The 23,759-nt window shown below is 42.9% G+C and overlaps 1 long non-coding RNA gene across 2 annotated transcripts; it reads right to left on the bottom strand.

Moving 5' to 3' along the window:
• Window positions 1–409: 409 nt before the first annotated feature.
• LOC135195474 (uncharacterized) lies at window positions 410–17,346 on the bottom strand. 2 transcript variants are annotated; one of them, XR_010310147.1, is made up of 3 exons: window positions 17,263–17,346; window positions 1,454–1,654; window positions 410–699 (listed from the first exon to the last, which is right to left on the bottom strand). It is a non-coding gene; the product is annotated as an uncharacterized LOC135195474 (long non-coding RNA). The 2 variants fall into 2 exon arrangements; XR_010310146.1 differs by lacking the exon at window positions 17,263–17,346 and adding an exon at window positions 2,127–2,735.
• Between the last annotated feature and the right edge of the window lie 6,413 nt (window positions 17,347–23,759).

Consider the following 23,759-nt stretch of genomic DNA (forward strand, 5'->3'; position numbering starts at 1 on the left):
TAATTAACCTATTACGTTTAAAAGAATTTTTGTCCTGAAATCTTACAAACTTGACGATACAAATTTACAAAAGCAATGTCCAGATTCCTCTGTAGTTAATACCAAAGATCGTCCAACTTTGCAAAGTAATCCTTTAAAAATTTAGTTTCAGTTTGCGGGCAAAGCTCTGAAAAGTATGTGTTGAAAGATGAGTCCACAGCTTATAGGGCTTTAGCGTAATTTTGAAGTTGAATTTGTCATTAATAATTTGGAAAAAGATTCAAAAGACCTTTTAACTGACAGGAAAATGTGTGTGGACAAATTTTAAGCAATATATAAATTGGTTGCGTATACAGATCTTCAAACTCCACAGCATGAAACCACACTAATACAGGAAAAAATCTCTCTCTCTCTCTCTCTCTCTCTCTCTCGAGCGCGTGCGTGTTAAGCTTCTAAATAATCCTTTCGGTAGTTCTTACAAGAGCTTTGTAATAAGCACTCTATTTTTGTTTATTTAGAAGAAAATGTGGTTTTAAAAATGAAAAACGACAGAGAATCTCAGAATGAAAATCGAAAAGAAAAAGTAAAAACAAAAACAATACTTGCCGCTGGAATGTAGTCCCTCGTCGCAGGTGTAAGTGAGCTCGGCGCCAAAGTCTCTTTGGGGGAATTCAGGGACGCTCATGTTAGGCCCACCACTTGGCAAAGGGTCTGTACAGCCTATAAATAGTTAAAAGTCAATCACTATTCTTTTCCATCGCAGTTATGTCGGTAACGTTGTTTGTTCTTATGATGAATAAGGTGATATTCAGTTGACGGAAGAATTACACTAGTACTAAAGAAAAGTGTGGACAAATTTATAAATTAATTGAAATGAAAAACGTGCATTTAATGAAAGAGGCGTTATCACAAATGAAAGCGAAGGACAGTTCCATCTGGTCATCAGTCTTCTTGACGTTCAAAGAAAAAAAAATAAAATAAAAAAATAATACAAAAAAAATTCATTCATAAAAAACAAAATAAAAATTCTCTTTGTGAGAAAGAGATCACTGGAAACGATGCAGATGTCTTTAACTCATCTCTGATCTCTGAAAAACATCGAGGCCTTTTAGAGGTGAAAACATCAGAAATTAGGAAGAAGACTTGCAATTTTATATGGTATACATTTGGTTGTGCAATGACACTTAACACCTGGTAATCTATTAACCACTTCGCTCCTCAAACTCCTTCAAACACAAATTTCAAAACTGGAGCGGGCTACGGCGCCCAAGTGGGTGGAGCTTAGAGCCCGAACGACCCGTCACCGTACATCTACGATTTTACGTATGCTTTACGTTACATTTACGGTTTACTGACGTAAGCTGTTCCCAACTAGCAATTTCCGCTCATGCGTGGGCGTGTGTGCGTTGATACGTGAATGTGTGACCTTAGCATAAATCTAAAACCAACAAAAGACGCAACAAATATCTCTTACCTGGATGACACCTTAGATCCCTTGGGTCTGGAAACCAACCCAAATCTGTACAATGAATCTCTTTGAACGTATTTGCATCGGCAGTGTCATTGAAGAAGAAACCCGAATTGCAGGTGAGATTTATTCTGTCACTAACCACGTAATCTGTATTCCTATCCCAGCTGGAGATTGCATTTGCGATGTTAGGATCATCAATGCACACTGGAAATGGAAGTTTAGGATCATCAATGCACACTGGAATGGAAGGGCAGCAATCAAATTAAAAACATAAAAGCACAAACCAGACCCACACATAAAAGCCAAGGGCAACCTACTGGCCAAAATAGTGCATCAGATTTCGTGAACGACATGGTAAAGCTCGGGAAGAGATTAAGTATGTTTTCAAAACAGCTGTCGTTTGTAGTACTTATTTACTAAAACTGAAATTCGACTATAACTGGCGACAATCTTCGTTTCTGGATCTAAGCCCATTTTTCTTGTGCGTATACGAATATACATGAAATCTGGCACACTGTTGACCAATAGGTTTCCGGATTATGATCGTGAAACTCTCAGACTCGATGACCGAGAATAATTCATCTTTCGCTCCAACTTCAGACATTCGAGTTACATAATTGCCTTCAGACATACCTATACGTAGGTACCGTTGTAAGTGACTTATGAGAAGCCTCACCGTTACAATCAGGAATGTCATCTGGCTGAAACGAGTAGGCTGGGGGTCCTGGATGTCCCTGGGAACGATTTGCGACACAGGTCGAGTTCATGGCGGTTACGCCATTCCCCATTGACATGAAGGGAGGGCAGATGTAGGTGACGGTCGAATTTAGCGCCAGGAAATTCGGAGAAGAGGTTACGATTGTCATGTTACCTCTCGAAAGCGGGATGCTTTCGTTCGAGCACACTGGGCAGGATTGTAGTCAATGAAAAAATAGAAGTATAAGTACAAACTGATTAAAGCATAAAGCATGCTACAATTTCAATGCATTATTTTGTTTTAACTTTAATGTTATTCATAGTGCTGAATTCTACAGTCCAGTCACCTTAGAACGTCTTACTGAAACCCAGAGAGGAGAAATCTTCACAGAGGGCCTTTAACCTTGCCCTTTCCTTTGGAAAATGGTTCGAGAAAGGTTTTGCAGTTCTGAATCAACATGTGGCTATGATAGGTACAGGAACACCCGCAATTTACCAACATATGAAATACCTGTATACTGAGTATTTCTCAAATATAATTTCAAGTTTTATTCCACGAGCACTTTGAAGTAGGATTTATAGAACGATAATGCGGCCAAGTTAGTTTCAGGGTCCTATTAGCCACTTCAGGGTCTTAATTTTATAATTTAGGGTTCACATAAAAAAAGGAGGTTTGACCGAAGGAAAACATTATTTTTGACCAAGGCAGACCTGGGTCACTCATGGAGGACTATTGCACCACCTGTACAGGTTGGTGCGACTCTCGAAATAAATAATTATCAAGAAGTCTAAATAGACCAAAAACGCCCAAAGGGCTCTCTCACAGGCTAAAAGCATGTATATAGAGAGAAGTGACTTTGAATTTCAGGTCTGCCTAATCAAAAACAACCATTCCAATGTCAAACCTCCCCACTACATGCAAGGAGAGCCGTTCCAAGAAAGAAAAGAAGAACAGCGCAATCCAACCATCAACGTTTTTCCACCCATCGTTACCATGTTCACTATTGAGTTAATATAGTGGTTATCGAATTGTGTGAAATGTAAAAGGAAAGAAAACCATGAAGGGTGGGGTCTGAGTGACCCAGGTCTGCCTTGGTCAAAAATAATGTTTTCCTTCGTCAAACCTCCTTTTTTGACCGAAGGGCAGACCTGGGTCACTCATGGAGTATTTACAAGAGTCATAAAAAAAGGGAAAAAAGGGGAATTTTTTATGACAAGGGAAAGAAGGGAAGGGAAAGGAAACAGCTGATGGAAGAGGATACACCTGAGGTAATATCATTGGAAATTTGAACTTAATGAGAACTATCATTATTACTATAAATTAAATATAAGTATTCTGAATCTTGACTCTGTTAAGAATTGAATAAATTAAATGCAGTAAACAAGTAGTTATTTACTCAAAAACCCTTAACCAAATCATAATCCACCACAAAACTCAAAAATTAATAAAGGCAGACCTAAAAAGATAGGTATCGGTACTAGAAAAAATGAGATAAAGTATACATATTATACTTAAGTAGAATACCAGGTATCCAGTTGACACCATGACATCAATCCCATTATGTTGTTAACACAGACATAAATTGTAATCTAAATATATATATAATAGAAATATGATATTGTTATTATACAATAAAGTTTCATACATACTTACCTGGCAGATATATACATAGCTAAGACTCCGTCGTCCCCGACAGAAATTCAAATTTCGCGGCACACGCTGCAGGTAGTCAGGTGATCTACCGTCCTGCCCCTGGGTGGCAGGATTAGGAACCATTCCTGTTTTCTATCATATTTTTCTCTTCCACCTGTCTCCTGCGGGGAGGCTGGGTGGGCCCTAATCGTATATATCTGCCAGGTAAGTATGTATTGAAACTTTTATTGTATTCATAAACAATATCATTTTTCATACAATCAAAACTTACCCTGGTCAAGGATATTAGACATAGCTGATTGGCACCCTTCGGTGGAGGGTAAGAGACAGCTACTATATGGAATAGACAGGTAAACAACATATGTTGTAGGTATAAATAAAACCTTGGTTCCTACCTGATAGGTGGTAGACTTCGTGGGTGTTTGCCCAGTAGTCTGATCACCTCAAGAAACTTTAGCGAGATATGTGATCTATGGCCAAGAGTTCTTGTGGGCCTGCCGAAGGGGTCTTATCCACTTACTCGGCAGAGCCTGAAAGGACTTTGTCAATGGGTGCTGATCCACTTATATGACAATACACCTTATGCAAGGAGCGCAACACCGATCCCGATCACCTGATCCTAACACGAGGGTTCGCGCTCAAATTGAAAGAGTTATCCCCACACTCCTTTCAAAAACCCCAATAATTTCACTAAGTTAAAAAACTTTAACTCAAAGTTAAGGATCAGTGTCGCTCCTTATCCCAGTAACGTATCCGAGCACGTATAAACCAAAAGAGAAGATCTCTCGTAGGTTAAACTTGACATCCTTTGTGTAATGAGAAGTCAACACAGAGTTGCCTCTACCGTACAACACAGCTAATATGTCTTATATGACATATTGTTATGTAAAGAACAAATATTGCAAAAAGCGCGCACTTTCCTGCGCTTTTAATTCTCAGCTGTTTGAAGGAATCAAGTCACTATGAAGTGCTTAGGAGATCTCCATGTTTCAAAGAGACCAGGGCTTTCTTGAAATGGATCTCACCCGACTGAAGCCTGAAGCCTGGCAGGAACCTCGCGCCTGGCTGGTGCTTCGCTCTTGGTTGGCGCCTAGCGCTTGTCTGGTACCTTTCGCTTGACTGGCGCCTCGCATCTGGATGACGCTTCGCGTCTTAGCTGGAGATTCGCGCCTAGAGCCTGGCTTGCGCCTGGCTGGCTGCTCGCGCTTGCCTGGCGCCTCGCGCCTGCCTGGAGCTTCGCGCCTGGCTGGCGTCTAGCTCCTGGTTGGAGTGGCGCCTTGCGCCTGCCTGGAGCTTCGCGGCGGCTGGCAACCTCGCGCCTGGCCTGGCGTCTCGCGCCAGGTTGGCGCTTTTTGTGCCTGCCTGGCGCTCGCGCCTGGCTGGCGTCTCGCGCCAGGTTGGCGCTTTGTGCCTGCCTGCGCCTTGCGCCTGCCTGAGTTCTCGCCTGGCTGGCGTCTCGCGCCCGGTTGGAGTGGCGCCTTGCGCTGCCTGGAGCTTCGCCGCTGGCTGGTACCTCGCGCCTGCCTGGCGCCTCGCTCTTCCTGGCCGCCTCGCGCCTGGGTGGCTCCTCCCCACTTGCCGGAGCTTCGAGCTTGGTAGAGTCTCGAGGATGTCTGGCAATGTCCACATCGGACACTCTTATCTGTCCTATATGTTCGCATCTAGCACATCTGTGTCAGGTTGTAGGCCCGGTCTTTCTCCTCATCAGACCAATGACAGTGTTCTTGGCGGGGCTGTCTGCAGGTTTCTTTTTCTTCCTTACTGACTGTGTCAGAAGGTCTTGAGTCGCCTTCTCAGTTAATGAACGAGAAATGTCCTTCACTACTGAGAAGGGAACAAAAAGTCAGACAAAGGCGAGTACAGAAGCGCTGCCCTCTGAGCGTGGGAGACCGCTTTGGTTAAAAAGACACTATATACTGTCCTCTTTTTAAGAAGACCTGCTCCAAACAAAGAGGAGATCTCAACCGAGCCATCCTGAACCGCTTTGTCTATACAAGACAAAATACACAGAAGGACTTCTGGTTCGAGTCCTTCAGAATCATGGGCTTTCTTGGACATCACCCCAAGGACCAATCTAAGAAGTTGAAAACTTCCAATACCTGAAAGAGTCCCTTGAGGAGATGGTCCAGTTCTGAAATGCCCCAAGTTATACGGGCAGAGTTCACACCTTGTCTACGTGAAGCGTCAACTAAGGTCGAAAAGTCCGCTTCTGACGTAGACGGAAGAGAAATACCCATATTCTCTCCCGTCTGATATCAAATGCCTCTTTACCAGCTAGTCTCGCTGGAGGCATGCAGAAGACCGTTCTAACTAACTCCTTCTTCAACTTCATCCAAGAGTCTAAAGACTGAAGAGCCCTCTTCATCGAAATGGCGGGCTTCATTCTAAGAAAAAACGAAGATTCTTCGTCTTTGCACTCGAGAAAAGAGGAGCGCGAGAAGGAGAGAGGCAGGAGTCAAGTCGTCTCCATACTCTCTAGAAGCAAGGCTGTCAAAACATTATAGTTCGACAGTCCTTCTCTTCCTTGATACTCCTCCTCCGAGTTTACTTCTAACTCGGGGTCTAGATGAGTCTCCGTCTGCTAATTCAGTACGTCTTTCCTCTGGAGGAGACAAACTCCTAATAGGAGAGGGGCTAAGGGAATGATATTCCTTCCTCTTCCCCGCTTTAATAGTCCTGGAAGGCGCAACAGCCCAGGCTTCTCTCCATAAATGGATGACGCTTCCCGCTTGGATGACGCTTCTAGTAGCCAAGCGTCCTGGCTGACGCTCCCGTTTGTGTGCTGGATGACGTCTGGATGACTTGCCTCGAGCCTGGAAGACGCTTCGCTCTCAAAAGGCGTCCTAAATGGCGCCAAAATTTTGGTTGGAGCCTCGCGTCTAAAAAGCAGCTTTAAATGACTATTTCATGTCTTGACGACGTCTCACGTCTCTCTGGCGTTACGTGTCTTCCGCAAGATTCTCCCGATCTCGCTCTCGAAACCGAAGCCTCTGCGATATGTTTGGAAGCTTCACGTCTGCATGACGCCTCTCGCTTCGCAGGGGAGAGAGGACGAGACTTCTTGATTGGAAGCGCAACGTCCTTCCTACGAGGCGCTAACACTCCCACCAAAGAGGCCAGTTGCTCTTGTACTGGCAAAGAATAATCTTCCTTGAAGCTTTCCCCACATCTTCAATCGGGGGAGAAGTAGGAAAAGGAAGCAGTCTATAGGAAGCCTGTTCGTCTTCTCACAACTCTTTCCAATAAATGTTAAACATGTTAACAGTTATTATCGTTGATCGAGAAGGATCTCTTTGTTAACGCGAATAGGAGCGAAAAAAGAGATTCTCGATGCTCTATGCGATATGAGAGTGTCGTGGAACTGGCCTAAGTGATTAAATGATGGTAACGAAATCAGGAACGAATCTTGCCGTTACCGAGCTTGGTGTCCGAGAGTCTACTGGACTCCTAGGTTAATAACTCGCTAAAACGAGAAAATCTTGGATGGTGCTCTTGGCTCACTGCGCCAGGCTGGCGCTTCTGGAGCATTGCGCTAGGTTGGTACTTCTGGCGCGTTGCGCCACGACGGCGCTTTTTTTCTTCTAATTCTTTTTTATGTTATGTTGCCAGAACACCTGTGCCTTTATGGTACCCGACATCCTTTCACATGTTAATTCCGTTCTAGTAGGAAAAAACTTTATACACGTAGTATAGTCCATTCAGGGAAACAAGTTCTGCCCCAAAGAGAATGTTTCCCATCCGACTCATCCATCTTCTTCTGAGCAGGTATCCTAATAAGCTATGCTTTCGTAAGCCTGAGAGCATTACATAATATAATGTTCTGCTGCGATAGAATCCTTTAATAATGTTACCTACGGTAAACCGCATTGAAAGGTTGTACTATCTCTCTTATTGAAAGCTTCTTAGCAAAAGGCATACAATATTTATTTATGTTAGCTTAACTATCCCCTCAATCCGAGGTTAAGACCGCGATTGTAGGGGAGAGATACGGAAAGTTATTCCATCCCGCAGGAGAGAGAGATTCGCCGACCGCTCATGACTGACACCTACATGGTACTGACAGTAACTGGCATAGCGTACTGCGTTGGTCTCAGGCTCTCAGCGAAAGCAAAGAGTCCCGCTTACTCTTCCAGAGTTGCCAGCTACTCCAATTAATAAAGGAATTTAATAAAATTATTATCGAACTTCAGGAAGTTCTTATTAAAGCATATTTAAGCGAAACAAGACTTCGATAAATCTAGAAGCTAAGTAGGTGTAGTCCTTAACAATCCCTTTAAGCGTAGTCCTTCCTAGGAGAGACGTAAGAAGGATACTTGTAATTGAGTTGCACAGAAAAGAATTAAAACTACGGTATGTGTTATGAATTGACCGTATCGTATTCTTTCATACAGCAGAAACTCTACTACCTTCTGACTCATCTTCGTTCTTTTTGTTAATAGAACGATGAAAGAGTACCCAACACATATCATATATATATACATATATATATATATATATATATATATATATATATTATATATATATATATAATATATATATATATATATATATATATTACATACATATACAATATACATACATATACATACTTATACATAATATATATCCTTAAGAACGAAGTTAATCAAGGAACTCTTTAAATCTTCGTGATTTCTTCATAAATCGCGGAAGAGACAGAATTCCTGTTCATCACTAGGGTTTACGGAAGGAAGTAGATATTTTTCTATCCGCCATCATACCCAAACATCGATGAGATCTTATTAAGAAAAAACTCCCAAAGCTCTTGCTCCTCAAAACGAGGGAAGAGCATGGATGAAGGAGAGAGTCCGCATTGAGAGGAACTGCCTAACAAAGGAGTCTTCTGAATAATGAAAAGGGGCTTCTCTTAATATCAGAATCCTTCTGACAAAAGCAACGGCCGCCTGTGCGACATCTTGCACCTTTGCAGGGGAAAGTGTTCAAGTTAAAAAATTCAAAGAGGAGTCTCGCGACTGACCTCTTCTCTAATGAAGATTTTTGAAATCTTCTGACGCCTGGCGTCTGGATCCTTGCGCCTAGCGCCTAGCGTCTGGATAGTTCCGCGCAGCCTGGAATGTTCCGCACGCTAGAAAGGAGACTCGCTCTTGAACGTTCCGCTTGCGTGGAAGGTCCCGTGCGCCCTAATAGATCCGAGCGCCTCTAGTCTTGTTATACGAGCTCTTGCCAGAAAACGTTCAATGGAAGCATCCTTCTTATTGCCATTCTACTATAAGGCTCTTAGTTAAGCCGTCTGTTTTCTCTTTGAAGGCGCCATGCGCCAAGAAAAAGTTCTGGAACGCGGCTCGCACTCAGTTGCTGGAACGCGGCTCGCGTTTATCTGTATGAACGAGCTCGCGCTAGTCTGTTGGAACGCGGCTCGCGCTAGTCTGTTGGAACGCGGCTCGCTGCTGGCTGTTGGAACGTGGCTCGCGCTAGCTTGCTGGCTGGCTCTCGCCTCTCGCTCAGTGAGTCAGTGTTCTCTTATTCAGAGAACGAGCCAGATCGTCCGAACTTCTAACATGTACATTCTTCGTCTTTTCGGATGTAAGATGAAGAAACGGAAGAACAGACGCACTTTTTAAAGGCTGCCTTTGCAATGGCTATCCCTGGCAGTCGGGGGTGACGTTTTACAGATCCTGCCGAGGGAACTGCACGATCGGTGGGGATTCTCCATAACCTCCGTGAAGGCTTTCGACTTTCCTTCTCCTCTGGGCTTGTGAGTTTGGAAGAGGTCTAGGCCTGAGAGCGAGGACAGAGCCGATCGAACGCACCCTCTACTAATTAGGACGCCTTTCCAATGGCGAACTTGGCAGTCTGGGACGTTCTACAGATCCTGCCGAGGGGACGCCTGATCGGTGGGGATTCTCCATAACCTCCGTAAGGCTTTCGACTTTCCTTCACTCAGGGTATGTGAGCTTGGAAGAGGTCTAGGCCTGGGAGCGAAACAGAGCCGAACAGAACGCACCCTCCACTGCACTAACAGTAAAAAAAACACTTCTTACCTTTCAATAGCTCGTATTTTGAGCTACATTCCTTTGTCTTCAAAATTGCAATATGAATTTGAAGATTCTGTAAGTAAGAAGGAGATGAGGATACCACACTACTAGTAATGTTAATGCTCTAACTGCTCGTTAGTACGAGAGCTATATAAACTTTTAAAGGAAGCGTAACTATTCTTTCCTTACATCGTCAAGAAGGAAGTTAGCTCAATCAATTCTAACATTTACTACACGTTATTATGAATAAATATTAAAATTTTCCTTCTTGCAAACTGTGTGATTGTCTACCGAAAAGTTCGGTAGTTACACGTAAACAATTCTTCGAAATTTTCGAGCCAAAGTTATCAAACAAATTAATATGCGTATGCCGAACCAAAGATCCAGTACTTCCCTGCAAAAGATAGCCCAGAAGATCGATGGCGATGAAATCCAAAAATCAAGTCAGGAGGAACTGCAAACGTTGTTTACATTCCAAGCGACAGAAAAAAATATGATAGAAAACAGGAATGGTTCCTAATCCTGCCACCCAGGGCAGGACGGTAGATCACCTGACCTACCTGCAGCGTGTGCCGCGAAATTTGAATTTCTGTCGGGGACGACGGAGTCTTAGCTATGTATATATCTGACAGGTAAGTTGATTGTATGAAAATATATTTAGACAATATGAAAATAGTACCTTATGTACAAATAGATAACAAATGACGTATATAAAAAACAAATTAATTAAATTTGTGAAGATATGCTTCCAGATTCAGAACCCAGCACGATAAAAGACGAGGAAGTAATAGACATCTCCTTCAAATAATGTTTCTGAAAACGTTTATAGAAGACCATCCAACAAGATCACAAATTCTTTTGCTATTCATACCTTTAGGAAAGCAAAAGAAGTTTACGACTTCTCAAATCGTGAGTTCTGGGAAAGGACCTGGATCAGCCCAACGAATAAATTGACGCATAAATAGTCTCAACTTATTAATTGATATGTCAGAAAGGTTTTCTGGGTGTACAAAAAAATTTTTCACAAATTTTGTATTGCAAGTCTAAACAAGGTACTTCTCCAACTTATGCACCGGACATAAAGGATGGCGACCTCCTTAATCATCCTTAAGTCTAGTGATAAAAATCAGTTCACGTCTAGAATTAGGACGTTTCATTCTTGGCCAAAAACATTTTGGATCAGGAAACAGTCTGACCCTCTCTGAAGAAAAATCAAGAAATTCATATGAGCTCAGTAGTAAATGAGATTAGAAACAATGTAATGTATAAACTATCTTTAACACAAGGGTTTCTCTTGGAACCTTGAAGACAATGCAAAGTTTAAAAACCTTATCTGAAGAAACAAAGAAACTTTGTACCAAGGAAATCATGGGTTTGATGTTAAAAAAAGGGCTTTCATAAAAATTCTGGAAATGTATGAACCGATACATCAATGTTCAAAGCAAGTTAAGAGGATCAGATAATGCAGACTTATAAGTTGAAATTGTGGTAGGAGATAAATGTCTGTCATTAAAAAGATTTCTCAGGAATGCTACAATAGTTTCCACTGAAATCTTACTAATATGATTAGATCTAATAAAATGACAAAAGAGTTCCACACAGACTGATATTGTCTATTGGTAAGAAGTTCTTAAGGATTTAAATAAAATTCTTGCTGACCTCACTAGAGTATAACTTATGAATCTTAATCATAAACTCCAGCAAGCTATTTGGAGGAAAATCTTTGAGGCACAAAAGCAACGATTCCTCCCAACTAGTTGCGAGAGTACTGGATTCAGGATTATGAGTCTTTTCTTTTTGCCCTTGCTGGCAATAGAGGGAACCATGGCTGGGCAGTCCACAATGGGGCGATCAGCTTTGCTTTTCCTCTGAAGTTTTCCAAATAACTGAGCACTCTGAGGATCATCTTTGTTGGAAGGAAAAACAGGTTAAATTACTTGCCACCTGTTCCAGTCCCATGTGAGGGTTTGGGTCGATCTCTGCTAGGAGGTCGATCACTGGAGAAACGAAGTGAGGTAACTGGGAATTCTCTCTCGTGCAAAAGATCTAATTGGGGGCATCTCCAACTGGGAGACAAACATAGTGGAAGGATGTCTCATCCAGAGACCACTCCGATGGTATTGGATGGCTTCTGGGATAAACGCATCTGAAATAACATCTTTCTCAACCCCTGCCACGTGAAACGCTGTCATTGTTAGGTTTCTCCTCTGAAGAAAACCTCAGAATAGAGTGTCCACTCACTAAGAGGCTTTGATTTCCCGGACCCCTTCCTGTTCAGACAGGCCACTGCTGTTGCGCTGTCTGAGTGTAATCTGAAGTGGATCCCTGGCTGGAGATTCAGCTTCTTGATGGCAATATACACGACGGGTATCTCTAAAATATTTATATGCAAGTTGAGAGAGGATGAGACCATGCACCCTGAAACATCTGCCCTGCGGATGTGTGAATCCCCTAGCCTGTCTGGGAGGTATCTGTGTACACATCCAGACTGGGTGGAGGTGGACAGAAGGAATCACTGCCGAGAAAATCTCTGGATGCATCCATCTTTCTAAAGCCTTCTTTGATGAAAAGGAGGGAATGGACCATAACTGATTCCTTTGCTTTCTGTTGGTCTTCGTGATTAAAAAGTGATTCTGGGCCCTTTTAAAATGGCTTTGCCCACAGGGTCGACTATTGATGCAAATTGGAGCCTCCCCAACATCTGCTCCACTTGCCGACAAAACACTGATGTTTGCTTCAAAAATAACGAAAGGGTCCGAGATAGAGACATGACCTTGTCTCTCAGCAGATACAGGGTACCAGAAGTGGTGTCCCAACCACCCCCAGCCACTGAAAGTCTGTCCCGGAGTTAATCTTGATTTCTTCATGTCGATAAGAAAAAACCCCAACTCAGACAGGGTCTGTAAAACAATCCTTGTTGCCTTTAAACTACTCACTCCCGAATTCGCCCATATCAGCCAGTCGTCCAGGTATATCAATACCTGGATACCTTTCTGCCCGAGTTCCCTCAGAATTGGACAGCAGATCTTCGTGAATACTCTTGGAGCGATGTTGAGCTTTGAAACGAAACTTCTTCCCTTCTAGACTGAATCCGAGGAACTTCCTGTAATATGGGTGTATCGGAAATTCAGAATATACCTATAGACGTCTTTCAAGTCGATGGAGGTGGCAAAAACTCCTACTGGCAACAACGATCTTACGTCTTGCAAAGTTGTCATTCTGAAGGTCGGACATTGTATTGATTGTTGAGGGTTGACAGGTCAAGATGATCCGTCTTTTGTTGTATCTTTCTCGGGACTGAAAATAAGGGGCCCTGAAAGAGGAGGGAGGTCGTCTCCTCTATTGCCCGATTTTCATCATGTATGAAACAAATTCTTTGAATTGTGGATTGAAGCCTGAAAGAATGAACGGAAGTGTGATGGAGAACTGCACCACTCCCACCTCAGCCCCTTTATGATTGGAAGACCCTGAATCTCTTGTACAATATTGATGAAAGTATTAGTCTCTCCTGCCAACCCTCAAATTCTAAAAAGATTTACCCCTCCCCTGGAAGACTGGTTACATCTAGGGGTGCCTGGATACATCATACCTCTGCCCCGAGGTTACATTTTCCACGACCTCTTGAGGTACCTCGGGGACATCTGTTAGAAGATGAAGAAGTGTACTGATTCTGGAAATTCCTTCTGAAGTTACTCAAGGTTTTGTGAGAAAGGGCGCTTCATAGCAGGATTCCTAAAACCAAGCATGGTCAGCATTGACTTGGCCTGATGAACAGCTTGGGTGACTACTCCTTGCCAGGCGTCCTCATGAGAGAGGTTCTTTGAAAGCGGATCTGGACTGAGGAACTTTAAAACCAGAGTATTTTTCATAAAACAGCCCGGAAGTGCGAGCTTCCTCAATTCATATTTCTTTCTAGCGAAGAGGTTGTAGGCTGTCTACCATGGCTGTAAGGGCATCTTCAACAAAGCATAGAGCTGAAGAGTTAGGATCCTCTTTAGGGGTCTGTCTGGTTGGTACTTCCATTAGTTCCTCGTTGGACGAGTTGATTCTCGGCTCTGCTAACGCTAAATCAGAGAAATTTATTTCTGGTAATAGAAATTAATTTCAAGATATAATGTGGTTCGGATCCAACAATAAGTTGTAGGACCCGTTGCTAGGTGACCAACTGGTTCCTAGCCACGTAAAAATATCTTATCCTTCGGGACCAGCCCTAGGGGAACTGTTAATCAGCGCAGTATTCTGGTAAAACTAGGATATACTAACTTTAGTACTTCCACTGCGATGGTCATGTTCAATGAGCTGAGGAAGTTCTGATGTGCACCTAGCTCGTCTTGAACAGCATTCTTAGGAAGCGGCTGCAATCTGTCAGAATTGAACAAGACGGCCGGTTCCATGAGAACAAAATTCTCCCCTCTGCAAATGTCGTTAATGTATTCCGTAGATGTTTATGGGAGAAATGGGGTGGAGTCTTCTTCCCAGGTTAATCCCTATCGGGGTCGCTGTTTTAATGAATCTATTCCATCTACCTCTGTCCTGTGTCATTTCCTCCCGTACTAGAGTAGGGGACGAAATTCTTAGATGCACGACTACTGCCCTTTCCCCCTTCGAATCTGGAGGATGGAAGGGGCTGTCGTTCCATTCTGATATAGCAGCAGGATCGGGTGTAAGACGATCAAAAAGGGCCTCATAAGCCTGACGGACTGGGATGATGCCCATTGTTTCTTGGAGGAGCCACGTCTCTGAACCTGTGCCTCCTGAGAGTTTCTAATTAATGAAATATTCTTCTGGATAGAGGTGGCGTCAGACGAGGAATCATAGTGAGATTCTTAAAGGGATGTTCCTCTAGAGTAACAATCCTCTGTTGCATATCCCTAATTGCTCCAAGGATAATCTCCAAGGTATCCTGAGAATTAGCCAGAGAGGGCGGCGCCCCTGAGGCGGAAGGGGCTAACTGGGACCAGGAGGCGACTGTGTAAGGGCGGCAGAGGCAATACATTCTTCTTGAGTCACTGCTGAAGAGATGGGGTCTTTGGACGAGCCACCCTTCATAGAACCGTGGGAAGAAGCTGCAGAGGATTGGATGTCGACTTCCCCTGAAAGTGTGAATCCACGAGATCTAGATTGGCGCTAGATGCCGAGTATGACTTCTTTGGCAGGGCGGCGGCAAACTTAGAAACTTATCATGTATAGGAGGTTCTTTAAAGGCAAAGCAGGAGAAGGCTTAGAAATTACAGTTGTTGAGATTCCAGTATCGCATCGGGCAGGTTCCGAGATGCATCAACTTCAAGAACCACCTCACGGCAGAGAAGAAGCCCTTGAGGAAGCCACATCCTGTGCAATTGCAGATAAAGACTCCTCTTCTTGGTCGTCCATTATCTGCTATAGACACGCGTCAAAGGAAAGTCTTCAGGAATAGTTCAGGTAAACAAGACTAAACCTAAAAAATCAACATTTTGAGCAAAAAAAAAAAAAAAATAAAAAAAAAAAAAAAAAAAATAAATAAATAAATAATAATAATAATAATAATAACTTACCGACCCTGATTGAGATCCAGCAGGAAGAGTCAAATCCAGGCGCAGTATGTGTCTTAAATTCTGATGAAAACATCATGAACAGTTTTTTTCCCAAAACTCATAAATTCAGGCAGTAAGCGCCTTAAAGGCGATGATGGCGTCTTCGGTTTGGGCCAAACTACGGGCCTTGTCCCATAGTCCATCACAGTTGCCACAAATTGCTCCATGCACGAGTCGTGGGTTATGTCCTCTGTTGCGTGATTGCATTCACAGCAGGGCATTCTGGAAGAAGGATTTCCTATTGAGTTTAAATCATCAAAAAATCCTTTGCCGCCCAAGGGTGGCATCCCACTTTAGGGCGGGCACAGCTTAAGGCGGCAACGCAGCAACAGCATTATTGCAATTATAGCCCCGCTGCCGCAACCGCAGCAAAATGTAACTAGGGCAATCTAGAGCTGCTATGGAAAGGGGGAGGGGGGGCGGCAGGGATATGTAATCAAGGTATTCAATCCCTTCAAAGTCCTGCCGCTGCAATCGCTGCAACTGCAGCAAAATGCATTCAGTATAATCCTGCAGCTACTATGAAAAAAGGGGCGGGGGCGGCAGGTAAGGCTGATAAATGGGTACTAAAGCAATATAAACTGTAGAAAGGGAATGAATAAAAAACATAAAAGAAAAACAAAAATATACACACTAGGCGTCATTAACGCCAACGTGGCTGACATTAGCAATCTGAATGTCTGCCGCGTTGCTGAAAACCATTCATGAAATAGTAATAGTATGCCGCTCAAGTAAATACACCCTCAAATCAAAGGAAGCGGTCCTGTCACCTTCATCCACCTATCCTGAACAGATACCTGGTTCAGGATAGAAGAGGTATATCACCAACGCGGCAGACATTAGCAATCTGAATATCTGCCGCGTGCTAAAAACCATTCATGAAATAGTATGCTGCTCAAGTAAATACACCCTCAACTCGAAGGAGCGGTCCTGCTGCCTTCTTCCACCTATCCTGAACAGATACCTGGTTCAGGATAGATCAGGTATCGCCAACGCGGCTGGCATTAGCAATCTGAATGTCTGCCGCGTTACTAAAAACCATTCATAAAATAGTATGCCGCTCAAGTAAGTAAGTACACCTTCAACTCGAAGGAAGCGGTCCTGCCGCCTTCATCCACCTATCCTGAACAGATACTTGGTTCAGGATAGAAGAGGAATCGCCAACGCGGCAGACATTAGCAATCTGAATGTCTGCCGCGTTGCTAAAAACCAATCATGAAATGGTATGCCGCTCAAGTAAATACACCCTTAATTCAAAAGGAAGCGGTCCTGCCGCCTTCTTCCACCTATCCTGAACAGATACCTGGTTCAGGATAGAAGAGGTATATCATACTGCACCCTCCGTGAGACAGCGCTGCCGCGAAGGACGAGATAACTCACGGGGGTTCTCCTACTCACCATAAAAAGGCTGATAGGGGGAGAACCAACGGTACCCCAAACACCCCTGGCCGAAGACCGAGAGGGGAGGGCTACCAGCTGGGGAGCACACCTCAAGGAAGGGGAGGGCGGGGTGGGGGGAGGATGGTACCTAACCATAGCCTACCCTCTCATGAAGGGATAAAAAACACATCCCGCAAAGTTATTTACACACACACATATATCAAAACTGACCCTAGGTCAGTCTAGAAAAGGTAAAACATGAATAAAAAACACACAACAAATAATATTAAAGCTAGGCTAACTTATTTAGAACATAGGAATATAAGCGAACCCCCTAGTTCATTATGACTGACAACAAATATGGCCGTCGCTTTGGTCAGGATGAGTACACAGTCTTGACAATCCCATTAACAACGAAATACGTATGTATTTGGCAAAAGGAAAACACCAAAATGAACTATGGGCTAAAAGGAATGATTAATGATAAAAACTCACATTAGGATGAGGATAATAATCCCAAAATACGGAAATAAATGAGAGTCACACAAAAGGTAAACACCTGTCAAGGCGAAATAGGTGAACATGGTAACGATGGGTGGAAACAGTTGATGGTTGGATTGCGCTGTTCTTCTTCTTTCTTGGAACGGCTCTCCTTGCATGTAGTGGGGAGGTTTGACATTGGAATGGTTGTTTTTGATTAGGCAGACATGAAATTCAAAGTCACTTCTCTCTATATACATGCTTTTAGCCTGTGAGAGAGCCCTTTGGGCGTTTTTGGTCTATTTAGACTTCTTGATAATTATTTCGAGAGTCGCACCAACCTGTACAGGTGGTGAATAGTAGTCCTCCATGAGTGACCCAGGTCTGCCCTTCGGTCAAAAAATAACCAGAGCTAGTTCAAAACAAGAGCTAGACCACATCGATAAGATTTATCCTTACTTCTACGCAATTTTATAAACAGGATTGCTTAGTAAACTTATCAGAATATATCGAAGGGGCAGGACGGAAACGTATTCGAAAAGTTACTGGAGAGAGAGAGAGAGAGAGAGAGAGAGAGAGAGAGAGAGAGAGAGAGAGAGAGAGAGAGAGAGAGAGAGACTTACCTGTCAAGATATCACAGTTGAAAAGATCGTAATAACGCTCGGAGACCCAGCCACCAACTGCCCTCGACACTTGACTTGCAGTTGTGTTAAAGTGACACTCCCATTCATGAAGTATCCAGGGTAACACCTACGGATAAGGTTTGGTAATTCTTTAGCTGCTGTTGTGGCTTGTGGTTAAGTTAATGTATTCCCTGTCTTAGTCCGTATAGTTTTTTATTCGTTATTTGCCATGAAGATTGAATGGACGTGGAAGTCCAACGACCGTGTGAGGACCAGAGATTAAGACAGGTAGCTGGGTACTGATAATTTATTTACAGACAATCTGGGTTGACATAGACAGGTGCGGACGGATATGTAGTGCAGTCTCGCACCGCAAACAGAAATGACTCCGAGACGGTAAATTTGTGTTTTCTTACAGGACATTCATTTAGATATAATAAAGCATACATATAATTGGAATTGCAAGTGTTATACATCAGCGAAAAGGCCGCGGAACGCTCTATCGGATGGAAGTTAACGGACAAAGCGACTTGATGATTGGTTACGATAAAAATAGGGAAAAAGTGTTGTCCTTACAAGTACTCCCCCCCAAGACAATGATTATGGAGTAATTATTGGATGACAAATTACATGACAATTTGGAGGCAGGGGGCGACCCCGTGTCGTTGTGGCACTTGATGTGGGGCGTCCTCGAGTATAGTCCTTCGGTTTTGCTGATCGACAGGATGCCTACCCCTGGCGGTAGCCTGGGGGGTTCTACTGTATGCCGGGGACGGGATGCCTCCCCTGAGGTTGATCCTCGGGGGGTTCGACCGTCTTTCGAGGGCGGCCGCGGCTACGGCTAGGAGGTTTGGCTGACTTCTTTGTACTTCGGGTAGTCACTCGCGGAAGCGAGCTGGCCGGCGGAGGACTGCAGGCGGCGGCGTCAGAAGGGTGAGCAGGTTCACAGGTGTAGCATCGACGTCAGGAAGGCCGAGCGAGCCCCAGGAATAACGGCAGGGTTTGAAGAGGCCCACAGGCAGCGACGTCAGGGGGCCGAGCAGGCCCACGTGTGCGGCCGCGACGTCGGGTGGGTAAAGCACGTCCCTGGCTTATGGCAGCAGTGTCGGCAGGCAGGGGAAGCCCACAGGCAGCGACGTCGGGTGGGTAAAGCACGTCCCTGGCTTATAGCAGCAGTGTCGGCAGGCAGGGGAAGCCCACAGGCAGCGACGTCGGGTGGGTAAAGCACGTCCCTGGCTTATAGCAGCGGCGCCGGCAGGCAGGGGCTTTCATCTGGGGACTCGCAGGTGCGGCAATGGCGCCGGGGGAAAAACCGAGGAGGCCCGCAGTTGCGGCGGGTCGAGAAGATATCTGGTGTCCCCCAGGTGAGACAAAGGAGGCCGCGAGGTCGGATGGATGTTTCTGGACCGCCGCCTGACTTTTGTGTTGGGTGACCAGCACCCAGCTACCCGTCCTCGAAATAAACGCCAAAACACGCTGGAAGCAGTGCCGTGATTAGTCCGTTAATGGCGTTGGTCGTCCTCGCAGTGGAGTTTTCAGAGACCTAAACTGTGGCGCCGTATTGAGTCCGTTAAAGGTTCTCTGAAGGTGAGCGGCCGTATTTAGTCCGTTAAAGGCTGGGCCTAAACCGCTTGTGTCACCAACTCCGGGAGGTCACCAGTTGTGAGGACCAGAGATTAAGACAGGTAGCTGGGTACTGATAATTTATTTACGTTGTTGTTGTTTAAGATTAAGCTGGCCTTGTGCCAGCACGGGCTCTTGCTCACAGAGCAGCCCGTAATTTTATTTACAGACAATCTGGGTTGACATAGACAGGTGCGGACGGATATGTAGTGCAGTCTCGCACCGCAAACAGAAATGACTCCGAGACGGTAAATTTGTGTTTTCTTACAGACATTCATTTAGATATAATAAAGCATACATATAATGGAATTGCAAGTGTTATACATCAGCGAAAAGGCCGCGGAACGCTCTATCGGATGGAAGTAAGGATAAGCGACTTGATGATTGGTTACGATAAAAATAGGGAAAAAGTGTTGTCCTTACAACCGTGTTGCTGAAATTTGGGGTAGGGGCAGCAAGTTTAAGAGAAGTCTGAATTGTTATTTATATAATTTTCGTGAAGGAGAAGTGGTGGTTGCGCCAGGTTAGCTTAATATCCGAAGTAGGTAAACTTTAGTAAAATGCGGTTTCCTAATAGGAATATCCAAGTATATCAATGGGCGAGAGGGAAAGGTGAAAAAACAGCTGGCTAAATATGCGAGAGAAGTAGTCTGAGAAATATCTGATTCATTCTTAGTTGAAGTTGGGGTGAAAATACGAGAGTAGTTTCACTTGAAGAGGAAAGGCTCTGAATATGAGAATGTATATAATAGAGACTAACGAATTTAGTAAAAAGAATTAAAACGTAGAATAATGGTAAGAGATTAAAAATGTCAGCCAGGACCTAACAGGGGGGCCTTACAAATAGAAGGATCAGGGCCAACGAGGAATGTTTACAGGTACTAGACTTAAGGGAAGGATGAATGAATGTCTACGACAGTGAAAGCTGGGTTTGGGTGAAAATGAAAGTAAGGCTGTTTGAAGTGAAAAAGGAGGAGAGCCAACGAATGCGAGGATTTCTTTCGGGGAAAAGTTGCAAAGACAGAGAGAGAGATAGATGGGTGGGGTGGGGGGGGGGGGGGCGCAATGGGCTAATAGATCTTGGAATAAGAATACAATTGAAGAGACTTTGCCGGAAGGGGTTGCAGGTCTGTGTCGATGAAGCAGGCATTTTGAAGGGTTGCAGAGTGAAGACGATAGGAGAGAGGCAGAAGTAAACGGTGCAGGAGCTGACGGGTCTAATGCAAATCAGTTACTGATCATTGGAATGATTGGTGAGTATGCAAGGAAACTCTCCTTTGAAAATTTAATTGGGCTTACTTTGTAGTTTACTTTTTATTCTTATACAGAGAAACACTTTCACACACCTGTAGGTAATGAGTGCTTTTAAATGCGTGGCACCGTTCCACACTCGGATCATATTTTCAGAAGCTGGAGGAGCGTTAGGCACACACTCTAGACATTTTGAAAGATCATATCATTAGTATGGCATACTGAAAATCTATTGTAAGATTATATATATACATACATACATATACATATATATATATATATATATATATATAATATATCATATATATATATAAATAAAGGTTTTACCAAGAAGGAAACAATGAAAAAGCGAGATAGCCGAGTAGTATGGTCTTGTTCAAGACCCTTTGTAAAGGGTCTGAACAAGACCGAAAGTACTCGGCTATCTCGGTTTTTTTTATTTTTTTCCTTCGTGGCAAAAACCTTTATTTATACATAGCATCACGTTTTATATACTTCGTGATCAAGTATTCATATATATATATAGATATATATTAATATATATATATATATATATATATATATATATATATATATATATATTATATATATATATATATATATATCTATATATTATATATTGGACATCTACTATGAGATTCAGGGTCTCTGTAACACGGTTTTTTTTACTTTGCTCCTTGTCAAAGCATCGGATGTAGCTGAAAGTTGACATATGTATATTTTACAACCACACACAAATTTTGTCAGCATTATCAATAACCTAAACCCGATAGTTTTAATTTTTATAGAGTAAAAATGATCTAGCCGACGCCATGGCCAATGATTACGAGCCAAGAGTCGAAAAACATTCATTACGTAAGCAAGGTAAACAAACACCTTTGGACGAAATGTTGCCCCGCCCATCCACCAGACAGACACTCCATCGGCTCTAAAACCCAAAGACTTTATGAATGGCGGAACGATACATAGATGTGGGTGGGGTATGTGCTAGGGTAGTAACTGTAGCAGTAGTGCCGCAACAGTATAGCAGTAATATACATGAATTAAACGTTTAGGCCAACTGCTGGGATCCTTGAGGATCATTTAGCACTTCTTACAACTACTCGAGAAATTAGTTTTTTATAGCCAGAAGTTAAGTTTTCTAATCCAACAATGCCATGATAGCCTTCAGTGTTATCCTGAATTATAACGAGGCCAAAGTGGGTGGAGCCTCATGAAGTCGTCATTCTGACGATAATTATTGGTGAAGGTTTAAAGCCAATATACGGTACCGGCTATTTTTTTTCAGTAAATAGTGAGATACCCAATAAATAAAAATTGCTTGACATTGGATGTAGCAGTTATCAAATCAAGCTTGTCTACTATGTTTTTGATAATTACCAACTATTCCCTACATCTTGTCAATCTGATTGTGACCTATAAAGTAGACTGTAATTTCTTAGGACACTTATTTTGGGAGTTAGACTAATAATCGAAGTGTTTTTGTATTTAATAACATATTTTGTTGGTTTGTTCATTATGACAATTATCAGTGGAGAGGTTCCAGAGTTCATAAAGGTGTACTGCTTTGCTTGTATTTAAATTTGTATGTCATTGTTGTCAGAGGTTTAGCCTTCGTTACGTATAGCCAATCATCCATCGAGAAAGAGGGAAGAAATGCTGTCATAAGTTACGTAACGAGTGCGTTCGAAACCTTTTCTCTGAGTAAGTTGGCCCGTCTTCAAAAAAAAGTCACTTTTACATTATAAGTACCAAATTTATTCAACGTACGTAATGCAGAGTACAGTCAAAATTTATGTGTAGATATAATATGTATTCTGAATAAGCGTTATATTTATGAAATGCATAGATAAAAAGTTATTGCGAAAAAACCGTGTTACAGTGGCCCTGAATCTCATAGTAGAGTCAGTAGCAAGTAAGGTTTTAAATTCGTTGACCCAGTGGCAAGTGAGGCTTGATAAAGGTCGACTTACAGTGCTTTGCTGTGGTCAAGGCATCACAGGTTCCTAATTATGGTCCCAAGAAAGAGTATCATCATTATAGCAAGAACTGTTGTCATAAATAAAATAATCTGGGAAAACGTGACAATGGCATCTTTTCGAAAGTGAGATCTACAAAAATATTCGTCGCAGTTTATTTGCTGAAACTATGATTATGGTGGTCGACCAGTGATTCAATAGGACGCAGACTACAGCTTAGGCTATAGGCCTTGAAAAGAGTATACAGAAATTTAACCCCATGGCATGAATTTTCTTAATATTGACTTACGTGTGGGCCCGTAAAGTTGACATGCAGCATATTTGGTAGTGTTGAATTCTTTCCATAGCGGTGTTGTCGATTTTAGAGCTATGTCTGTGACTGCATTCTTGAATATTGCTGCATATCGGTACTTTCCCGGACTACTCGCCTCGCTAGCCATAGACTTGATGACATCATCTGGCTGGTAGTCCCAGCCACCATTCCAATTGGGTTTTCTGCAACATGCGGGTATTTTGGAGAAGAACGACGTGGGGCATTTGTTTTACATAAAGGAAAATCTCGTGGAAAGTTGTAGACTTGCTCATTTCAAAGATGGACCAAAATATTCTCTAAAATAAAAGAAGAACCTCTTTCTTTTCTGCAGACAACCAGTGACAGAAAGGGCCAATCCTTTAAAAAATCGAACCTGGTCAATAAATAACGTTTTTGGTAAATTTGGGAATCAATCAGTATTTGATCAGCTATTTTCAAAATTAAAGAAATATTTCTTTTTAAATACAAAATCATCCCTGATGTTACTGGTGGACAGTAACATGAGTGAGGGGAGGGGGGGGGGGGGTGAGAAGCTTTTACCCTAATTTTTTATTCACATTAAGCATTTAAAGGCAAAATAAAAGGATATTTTTTCACACTCCAGGGGAATGGAAGGGCGCCTGTTTGTCAATGTTGCAACCTAATTAATTTTAATTTTACTCTTTCATTCTAAATACGTGCCTATAGTTTGAATAAGCAAATAAATATAAAACTACAAATCAA

Source organism: Macrobrachium nipponense, chromosome 16, assembly GCF_015104395.2.
Source record: "Macrobrachium nipponense isolate FS-2020 chromosome 16, ASM1510439v2, whole genome shotgun sequence".
Lineage (NCBI taxonomy): Eukaryota > Metazoa > Arthropoda > Malacostraca > Decapoda > Palaemonidae > Macrobrachium > Macrobrachium nipponense.